We start from the raw sequence: 10,371 nt of genomic DNA, 5'->3' as shown, positions 1-10,371 counted from the left end.
AGACTGTCTATAGACAAATCCTTTAGACCAGTCTATAGACAATTTATAGGTTTATGGCCACACATTTATTAGACTTTTATTTATAGACAGTCCATAGACAAATGTCTACTGAAAGTAGATAGGTCCATGGACAGTCTATAGACACAGGTCCATAGACAGTCTATAGAAGATTTATATATTTACGGCCATACACTTCCTATAGACTTCTGTCCATAGACCGTCTATAGACGAATGTCTACTGATAATAGACACAGGTCTATAGGCAGTCTATAGATGATCTATAGACTTAGGCCATATACTTCCTGTAGATTTCTGTCTATAGACAAAAGTCTACTGGTCCAGTAGACATAGGTCTATAGACTGTCTTTAGACATTCCACAGTTATGTGGCCTGGCAATGCTGTAGACGTTTGTCTATAGACAGTCTATAGAGCTCTGTCTAAAAACCTTAATAGACCATTGTCTGTAGACTGCCTATAGACAGTCTACAACTGTTGAAACAGGTCACCACATGGTCTTCACAAATGACATGACGATCAATATACTTACAATTTAGTTTATTTCCAAGCTATGCAGGCAAGGAATATGCAATACATGCACCATAAGAATGCACCACATAAAAATAAATGTTGAAAGTAATGGTCCGACTATAGTTTCCTCAGAAGCAATCTTGCGACCTGTTGTTTGCAGTCAGTCATCCGGGCATGTTGACCTGTACAGTGGAAGGAAGAAAATAAGAGGAACTGAAAAAAAATTCCCACTTCATATCTACAAATGCGCTTTACAACACAAGGCATATATATATCCTGGCTATCCCATTCAAGAAAGCTAGTCGATGTTTTGGTTTGGTTTTATGTGGTCCAAAAACCCAAGGTGACTCAGGCTATGAGAGGCGCCGTAGTGAAAGGTTGCGGAGTAATTTCTGCCACCTGCGGTTTCTTACCGTACACTGACATTGCACAGAACACAGGCCTCTAGCATTTTGCCTCTACCAAAACGCGACCGGCTAGGCCAGGATCGAACCTGCATCATTCAGGTAATAGTAGTAGTACAGTTTATTTGGGACAAAAATATACAAAATTTGTCCTGGGTGAGAAGGCTAATGGCATTTTTGCCTGATGAGGCCATCCCACCCCTGACAGCAGTGACAACCACTATAGGCATATTCGAACGCATTTTCAGTACAGTACATCATACAACAACCAATATGTATGCAAGCACACAAAACAAAACAAATGGACAACCCTGAGGACTGTGTGCATGCTTCTGTATATGAAAAAAAAGGTTTACAGATTCCTGAATACTATTTACACGTACAACAGACCAATATATCATCCATGACACAAAAGAAATTCTTTGACTTATTATTCCATTAGGTACATATGTCTTAGTGTTTTCTTTAGGTAGTGATGGGTAGATTCGTAATAATTCAAAGATGGCTGGATATTGATTCAATAAATTTGCTATTTGCATACATAATCTCACATCGCCATAGTTGGTGCAAGATCGGGGTACCTGTATTTTATCTTCCCTAAGGAGACGTGGAGTGTGTTTCTTTTTGTATTGAACCTCAATATTTGAACGGTGTAACATATACTCGTGCATGATTTCCAGAAATAACTTATATTTGAATAGCTTACTGATCTCTAGTATGTCATAGATTTTAAAGTATGGCAAGCAATGTTCTATTTTTGGAATTTTCGAATACCACATATTGAGCGCTTTTGCAGAGGGTGCAGCTAATCAAGGTTTCTTTGTGTTGTGTCTGACGATACCCGGGAGCAGTATGTTAAACGGGAATCAAAGAGAGCATAGTAAGTTTGTTGCTTCACTGGAAACCTGTTTAATATGCCAAAAACACGTGAAAGTTCAATTCAGAGAGCTTCTGTGTGCGAATTCCAGAGAAACGTTTCATGAAAGATAGCACCTAGAAAGCAAATCCTCTTAGACTGGTTGATAATGTTATTCCGGAACTTCAATTTGAACTCTCTATCTTTTTTTGCTACCTTTAGGCTTGAAAATCAGGTATTCCATCTTGTTTATCTTTAGGTCTAGTTTATTAAAGGTTAACCAAAAGTTTAAATAGTGAAGCCATTCATTTGCTTCCCTGTAAACAAAGCTTTCATTGCAACCTGAAAAAAAATACATTAGTGTCATCTGCATGTAACACCATTTCAGAGCAGCGTGGGGTGTTCACAATATCACTCATATATATCAAGAATAATATGGGGCCTAGAATGGATCCCTATGGAACTCCGTATATAATAGTGCCTCGATCGGATTCGATGCTCTTTATTGTGGTGTATTGCTCCATGCAAATTAAACAGCTTTCCATCAGGACATGTGCTGTACCTTGGATTCCACAGAATGGTAGTTTTATTAATAATATATCATGATGGACAGAATCAAAGGCTTTCCTGAAATTAGGAAATAAACCCAAAGTAAGCTTTCATTTCTTAATGTTGTCAAGAATTTTCTGTTTAATATAAAGTAAAGCAGTTTCAGTTGCCTTATTCTTTCTGAATCCAAACTGCTCTTTTACTATCAAGTTATGCAGAGTGAGGAAATCGACAATTCTTTTGTTCATCATGTGTTCAGAAACTTTTGAAAAGACTGAAAGCACTGACATTGGTCTATAGTTGTTCAAGTCTTCAAAAGCACCACCTTTATCAATAGCTGGAACACGCACAAGCTTTATTTGGTTTTGAAATATCCCTACTTGAAGTATGCAGTTGCATATATGCGTAAGGACTGGAGTTATCAGTTTGGCTACAGCTTTCACGGGGGAAACTTTCACATTATCTTAGGCTGATGCACAGTTGTCCTTCAGCGTCATGATTATGTTGAGGACTTCTTCGGTGCAAGTTGAAGCGAGAAATACAGCTTGAGCACATTGAACATTTATGTATTGTTCACACGATAATGTACCATGAATATCATTTGAGGCACCAACTTCTACAAAGTGCATGTTGAAAAGGTTTGCAATGTTTTTGTCAGTTCAGCCCTGTGTAGGTAATGCACAGTGGTAATGTCATCTTGTGTAATAGCCTTAACTTGCAGCTTTTCTACAATCTCATTTACTTTGCTTAGCAAGTCCTCATCCTGGATTTCAGTCAATATATGAAGCTCTAGGGTTAGAAAGCGACTACAGCCACCCCAAATCATCTAGGTCCTGCTTCAGCTGAGTTATATCACTACTTATATTGTTAGATTCCAGCCCTTCAACTCGCTTCGTTAGTTGTTTTGTAGTATTTTCTTGAACAGTCAGGTGGTTCTGAAAGTCGTCAAACTTATCAGAGAGCAACTGCATTTGCGACTCAAATGCATCAAACTTTTTTGACAAAGGCAAAAGAGCATTAAGCTTCATTTCAGTCTGCAGTAATCTGAGTATCACGTCGGAATCATGCTGCGGATTTTCTGTGGTGCTTGTGCCCTTGCGGTTTCCTCGACAAGAGTCACATTTCCATGCTTTCTTTTTGGCTTCACGCTTAACATTGAAAGATTCTTCTGTTATTCCCGCACATGCACCACGATGAAAATTAAATTTGCACTCTGAGCATGTTGCAAAGATGCTATCAGTGAGTGGAAGACGGCAAGCACAGCAACGAGCTATAGTACACTCAGATCTTTTACAAAAAACCCATCCACTTAGCAGCAGCGACGACATAAAAGGAAAACAAAATCACATTGAGTGAGGCATAATTATGCACAAACCTGCACAAAGGCAGAGACGGTTACATGATGCTCGCAGTTACGGTCACCACTGCCAAGTGAGGCCCCAGTGGAAGGAATCTTCTTTTATAGCCCACAATGAACCGTTGATGCTGTGCCGGATTTCCGGGTGACACCGACGACCACGCCTTCCTGGTCCGCTGCTTGAGACTACCGTCTGTCTTCAGGGCACGTGCGATGACCAGTGAGATGTACGGCTGCACAGTGGGTAATCTGCACATAGGCAGAGAGGGTTACGTGATGCTCGCAGTTATCGTCGCTACTTTGCAGTGGTGACAATAACTTGAGCACCTGAAGAACACGACAACCACTGAGCCATCGCGCTGGATTCATCATTTCAGTAAATATGCATGACAAATTCTAAGTGGCTTGTCATAAAACATTGTAACTAATATCCACATTCCATGCAGCACTCTACCTCTACACTAAATACCTACTGCGAATACTGACCTCTGTATGCATTCCCTTTACATTAATTGGAATAGAATACTTAGAAAACTTGTGCCACTTATCATCATTGACTCACTACGAGCTGTTGAGAATGCTGCCCCATAAAACGTACATTCAGTGCTCCTTGCAAAGGATCCCAACTGGAGAATATTCAAGCATTTGTTCTTATACCCGCTATTGAACAAGCGCTTCAAAATATCCTGCATGAAGCCTGGTACATACGCCGATACTCAAACGGGCACAAGCCATGCAAAACCTACCAGGCAGACTGCGAACCAGTTCACCACGGTTTTGTGCCCACAACTTGAAACACTAAGACGAAACAGCATACTCATACACCAGCGTGCGCTCTTTGGAACAAGCGGGTTACAGCGCTTCCATGCCGTGCTAATTATCCAGAAAAACTCAAACAGCACATAGTGGTTGCAGCAGCGCCATTTCAGAACCAGACGTGAGCTTCAGACCACAAGCTCATTATTGTAAGGATGAAATACCACCTCAAATTCAGTTAATTTTTACTTCAAGTGCAGCCCGGACAGAGCAGTAAAAAGGAGACACTTGCATGCAGGTACGCTAACCTAACCCTGATAGAAAAATCAACGAAAGCAACGAACACGCTCAAAGTAAGAATTATTTCATTGAAACAATTAACGTGTTCATCAAAAGGCGCAGCCATAAAAAAACATCGCGAGCAGAATTGCATTCGTGGAGCAAATAAGCGCAAAGTTACATTGGCGTTTTTGTGATGTAGCAGTCTGAGATGAGAAACGCATGCTCTGCCTCTCGCACAATTGGTACTGAAGAAATTTGTGCCCGCGTAAGCGGGGTTCATGAACGAGCCTCTCGGAAAGAAATGTAAGCCATCTCTTATCGAGGCGAGCTTTACTCAGCTTTCGAAATGAATTGCCCGCAGGCCAGCGGCGGCGGCCAACGGCTCGGATAACAGGGATAGACGAATCCATACGTGTGCAACGAAAGGGGAGGCGGGATGCAGCTCGTAGGTTCTTCGCGGTGTTTGTACAGGCTCGCCATTTGCGCCGGCAACCACTTTTTTTTTTCAACCATAACTCTATTAGCATTCCTCCACCGCCGCTTCACTACAACTTTGACAAACGCCTCGAGCTCTAGTCTATTGACTCGGTCTGTGCGCACGACGTCGTGATTTTGAACCGGAAAAGGTATGCACACGACGCGACCTTAGCGCCCTCGGTCGCCGGCTGCCGCGACTACTCGATTAAAATCGGCGGCCGGACGTACTACTGCTTGGCGCGCCGTCGTGAGCTGCTGCTGGCGTTGCAATCTGTAAATAAAGCGATGTGCAGTGGCAATTCTTTTCCGCTTCTACGGGGGTACCCGAATTGCTGGCAGCGAGATTCGTGACAGTTGCGCTGAAAAGCACAACGCCGTGCTCGTGCCGTATTGCCCGAATCAGAATTAACTGACATCCCTTTGCTGTTGAAGAATGTTTGGCTCGGCCGCCGCAACGCCGTGCTCGTGCCGTATTGCTCAGAGTCAGAACTGACACGCCTTACAACAGTAATATACCCCGACCCTAATCGTCGTCGGGCTGACTCGCGCGCGGAACTCGACCTTAGGTTGGTGCTCCTTATCACGTTTAACAGCAGTAATAGACTGTACGACAGCAGCTTATAACTGTTTTACTAGCAGTGCTACATTCTCTGTTCGGTGAAGTGGCTGCCTGCCTGGAATCGTGGAGCCGTGTGAAGTGCTGCTACTTAAGTTTTGAAGACTGTCACATAAGTTCTAGTAGTTCGCAATGAAAAAGCATAGGCATGCGAGGAAACAGTGGTAAAGTAGAACTACAATTTTCCGGAAAATTATCAGAAGGAACAGTAATAATTATTTCTTTCCATTAAGTAAAAGTGCAGAGTGTGGCATAATAAGTCGTAACCGAAACTCCTGTACGTGCCCGGGGGGGTCCAAACTCAATTTGCATGTATCCGGCTTTCGTAAGTCCGCTGCTGCTGCGGCCGATTATGTTTGCAAAGGAAAATTCGATGTGCCCAAGGAAGCGGGCGACCATCACGGCGCTGACCGCACCCGCGATAGATCAGTATATATCGCCAGCATGGGCAGCGGTAGCGGCACACAACGCCGAGCCGTCCGGCCGCCGATTTGAGTAACGTGACTGCGACGAGAAAGCAGTCTCCGCGACCGTCCGTGAGGCATGTTTGGCGCCGGAGTAGGGGCACGGGCTCGACAGCCGGCAGCCGAACCCGACCAGCCTTCGTCGAGCACGCGCCGCCACCGCCGCTGATGGCACTAAGGTCGCGTCGTGCGCATACCTTTTCCGGATCAAGATCACGACGTCGTGCGCACAGACCGAGTCTTTGGTGAAACCTCGCTGCCCACGACGCGCACCGAGTGAGCGGCTACAACAAACAAGCAATTAATGCACACCTCTCAATGAACATCACTCCATGGTCCCGACAGGCGATAACACAAAGAATAAAAAATAAATGTAATCCACCTCAGAACTTGATTGTGCGTTTCCGCAGATGCCAAGTAAATCGTGCTCAAACGGCTCTAACGCATAGTTTCATTTCGGCCTTCACTCACGGGCTAAGTGATATTTCTGGCTGCGCACCTACCTTTCAACACGGAAAAGCCAGTAGAGAGCTCGCGAGAAGGGCTTACCGTCCCGGGTTTCGCACCGTATGCCTTTCCGCGCGTCAGGAAAGACATAGCGGCACAGACGTAAGCGCATTATTCGAGAACATGGCGACTGCCGCTGCTCACACAAACGTGGGCGCGTCTAAATGGAGCAGGAACCGATAGGGACACCAGCCCTCTAGCGCAGGAACCTAGCGCCTTATGGCCCCTAGGCATTTTAGGCGTTTCAGAAATCCTTAGGTTGCGATATTTACGTGTCAAAAAGTACCTGGTCATCTCGCTTTCCTTTCACGCGAGTTAACCCCGCGAACTTCGACCGTGCGACCAAATTGGCGGTTCTTTTCCTCTCGCTGTGCTAGCTGTCGCTTCCAGCGTTTCTGAGTGCCGATTTGCAGCGGCGTTGCGCGGGGCACGCGTCAGCGACATCCAACTGAAGCGATTGTGCAGGTGCCGTCTGCGGTGTTTCCCGTCGGTGGAGACGTGCAGATTCAGCTTTGGTGGCTACGATGTCGTGCGCATCAGCCTGCACCCTGCAGATTTCGCGATTTTGTATGTGGGGGGCAACGACCTGTGGAGTTCCAATGCGAGTGCGCAGTTTACCAGCGACAGCATCACGGTACGTGGGTACAATGCGCTGAACCTCGGCAAATTTCTGTAATGAATTCTTATTTATAATTTTTCATCACAGGCTGCCGTCTTGCATCTGCTGCGTGGCCCCCCTGCGGTGCTTGTCTTCAGGATCTTGCCAACTTTCTCGGTGGTTTGCCACGGCAGACGTTGAGGCGAGCCGTCGCTGGCTCGGCCGCTGTCGCTTGTTCAACCTCAAGTTGACGGCTACCATCCGGACGTAAGTACCCGACCCATGCTTGTCTTTCTGTACGCCTTTCGAGTGAACAGAGCACAAAAAGGCAAGTCCCAACTAGCCCAGCAGCAAGCACTTCTAAAAGGAAGACCAGAAGAACACAGCACATGACTTACAACATTTGGGAATCGACATTTGTGCATGGCAATCAATTAACAGTCGAGGAAGAGTAGATTATAAGGCCTGTTGGCGCGAACTGGCGTGCTCTCGGCCACCTCGGCCTTGCCCAGCGGAACCGAACGTCTTTTGTTTGAACAGCTGGTCGCCGCGCGATACTCTTCCGTCATGAGTTTTGCTGACCAGACGGGTTTTCGTTGATACAGTCTTCGCCTTCTTCTGCAGACACCTCGGCTTCCATACTTCCCTGCGTCTGGTCATCTTTGTTTCGGAGGGCGGAACAACCCACGAATTCAAGTGTGCGTCCACAGGTAATACAATGCAGTTGCCCTTCGAGGCCAGTTTTCACCATGACGGCACTCACACTCAACATTTCATAACAGAGTGGCTACTCTTGCAAGCATGCTAACTGCTTAATTGCTGCACGAGGAAGGACTGTAGTATACCACATAGTCTACACACATGAGAAACTTCAACTCATGATAGCACTCAGCAACATAGCTACTATGGGCCAGAAACATAGAGGCTAACAAGAAGGGTTCAACTTAAATTCAGGACAACGCAGTGAACTATGGAAATGAAAGTGATAAATGTTACATTAAGAGACAAGAAGAAAGTAGAGTGGGTCAGGGAGCAAACACAGGGTAACAGCATACTAGTTGAAAACAAGAAGAAATGGTCTTGGGCAAGGCATGTAATGTGAAGGCAAGATAACCACTGGTCCTTAAGGGTAAAAGATAGGATTCCAAGGGAAGGGAAGCACAGCAAGGAGTGGCAGAAAGTTAGGTGCGCTGATGAGATTCGGAAGTCTGCGGGGAAACGGTGGCCGCAGCTGGCACAGGACAGGGTTAATTGGAGAGGTGTGGGAGAAGCCCTTGTCTTGAAGTGGACCTAGTCAGGCTGATGGCGTTGATGGCCATATCATTAGAAGAGTTAACTGCTGGGCTAGTTGGTGATCATACATACTAAAAAGATTTTTGCGCCCAAACAACACACACAGGAAAGACGACGACACCATAGGCCAAATCACAATTGGCATGTTCCCTAAATTTGGCCTATTTCTGAGCAAAATTCTATTTTTTTCAGCTTCGTTTCTTGGGTGCAGCAAAGCGCAGAAGAGGCAATTTTTTGCTGGTGACGGGTGCGACCTATCGGCAGGCAAAGGAATTGAGGAGCCAGCCAAGACCCTCATCAGAGGCCTGTACATAACAGGCATTCTTGCACTTCGCCAGTCAGGCAGTCCTTTTAGCAATGCCATCACTGTGTTGCCAAGGGCTCTTTAACATGCAGTGGCATCACACAGCACACAGGCATTTTTGCATTCGGCATACCTGCCGGCATTTGTGGCCAAAATCAATCCAGAGCTCCCCACTCGGTATCGCATGTAGCCCATGTGGACCTTTGGGACGTTACAGCCCATGTTACAAGGATTATTCACATTGACTGATATTGTGCTATCCTTCAGAATTTCTACCAATGGCAAGTTAGAAATCTTGGGCGGGAAGAATAATTGTGAAGGACATGCAGTGTGTGGACCTTTACTCCTCTGTAAGCTGCGTCCCTGCAAATAGCAGACATAGCCATGTACCTCTGCTGCACTTCTCTAGTTCACCAAATCACCTCAGCACAGTGAATGTGCCTCGTGCTATGAAGGAAGTTTGCTGCTTAGCCATTTCCCAGTGTATGGTGCACATGCATTATGTCCAGGCCAGTCTTGATTGACTGAGACTGTTTGCATCAGGTGCCATGGAGAGGGTTGCCTAGCATCTTGGTGCCTAATGAAACCTTGCACAACGACAGACTGGTCCCGGAAAACATGTTCTACTGTGTTGACCATGTGGGTGCTCTGAACATACAAAGACATTCTGAAGTAGAGGCCTGCTGCTTCCATTGTGAACGCTGATGTACTCAGTCATTTACTGGTGACGTCGTCTCCAACTCTGGAGTCTGTCCTGCAGAAGGGTTCATGCTAGAGGAGTCCTACCCAAGGATGTTGCCTGCCTGTGCTCTGGTTGAGAGCACTGTAAACATGCAAACCCTTGTGAAGCTTTTGGATGATTTGTGCCTATGCAGGGACTCATTTGAATCAGCTTTGAAGCAGCATGCAAGGGCAAGGTAGCTGTGTTCATGAGAACTGCATATTACTGTGTGCTAGAGTCAAAATTGCTCCGTTTGTACAGCATGCCATCCTGCAGTTGAGTCGCAAAAGACAATGTAGTGTCATTAAAATTAATCTTACAGCCAAAGGCATATTGAGTGCTCTTCTGTCGATGAACATACCACAGTCACAGTCTATCACTGGCTAATATGTCAGGACCATCGCAGGCCGACGTTCCCTTAGCCATTTCCTTAGTAGCTGCACTTGTGCCTTCTTGTAGAATTTGCAGCACTTCTTACAGGTTGATATCACATTGTCATACTGAATGGTTTTGCAAAAAGGTTTAAATATTTTCAAGCACACATTTGCTCATCAGAAGCCATAATTTTGAGTCTATTTCATGTTCTCTAGTCATGGCTTGCCTGAATTCATTGCCTCTCACTGTGGTGCAGCACTTACTGCTGGTTTGAAGATATTTC

At 45.5% G+C, this 10,371-nt stretch overlaps 1 long non-coding RNA gene across 1 annotated transcript in view; it reads right to left on the bottom strand.

Moving 5' to 3' along the window:
• Positions 1–541: 541 nt before the first annotated feature.
• Positions 542–10,371, bottom strand: part of LOC144116120 (uncharacterized) — a 43,825-nt gene continuing 33,995 nt past the window's right edge. The window contains exons 2-3 of the long non-coding RNA XR_013311745.1: positions 3,714–3,944; positions 542–711 (exon numbers count right to left, since the gene is read on the bottom strand). This is a non-coding gene — a long non-coding RNA (uncharacterized LOC144116120). The remainder of the gene's footprint in view (positions 712–3,713; positions 3,945–10,371) is intronic.

The sequence above is a fragment of the Amblyomma americanum genome, chromosome 1, assembly GCF_052857255.1.
Source record: "Amblyomma americanum isolate KBUSLIRL-KWMA chromosome 1, ASM5285725v1, whole genome shotgun sequence".
NCBI lineage: Eukaryota > Metazoa > Arthropoda > Arachnida > Ixodida > Ixodidae > Amblyomma > Amblyomma americanum.
Note: the sequence above shows the minus strand (reverse complement) of the source record. Positions and strands in the feature narration are given on the sequence as shown.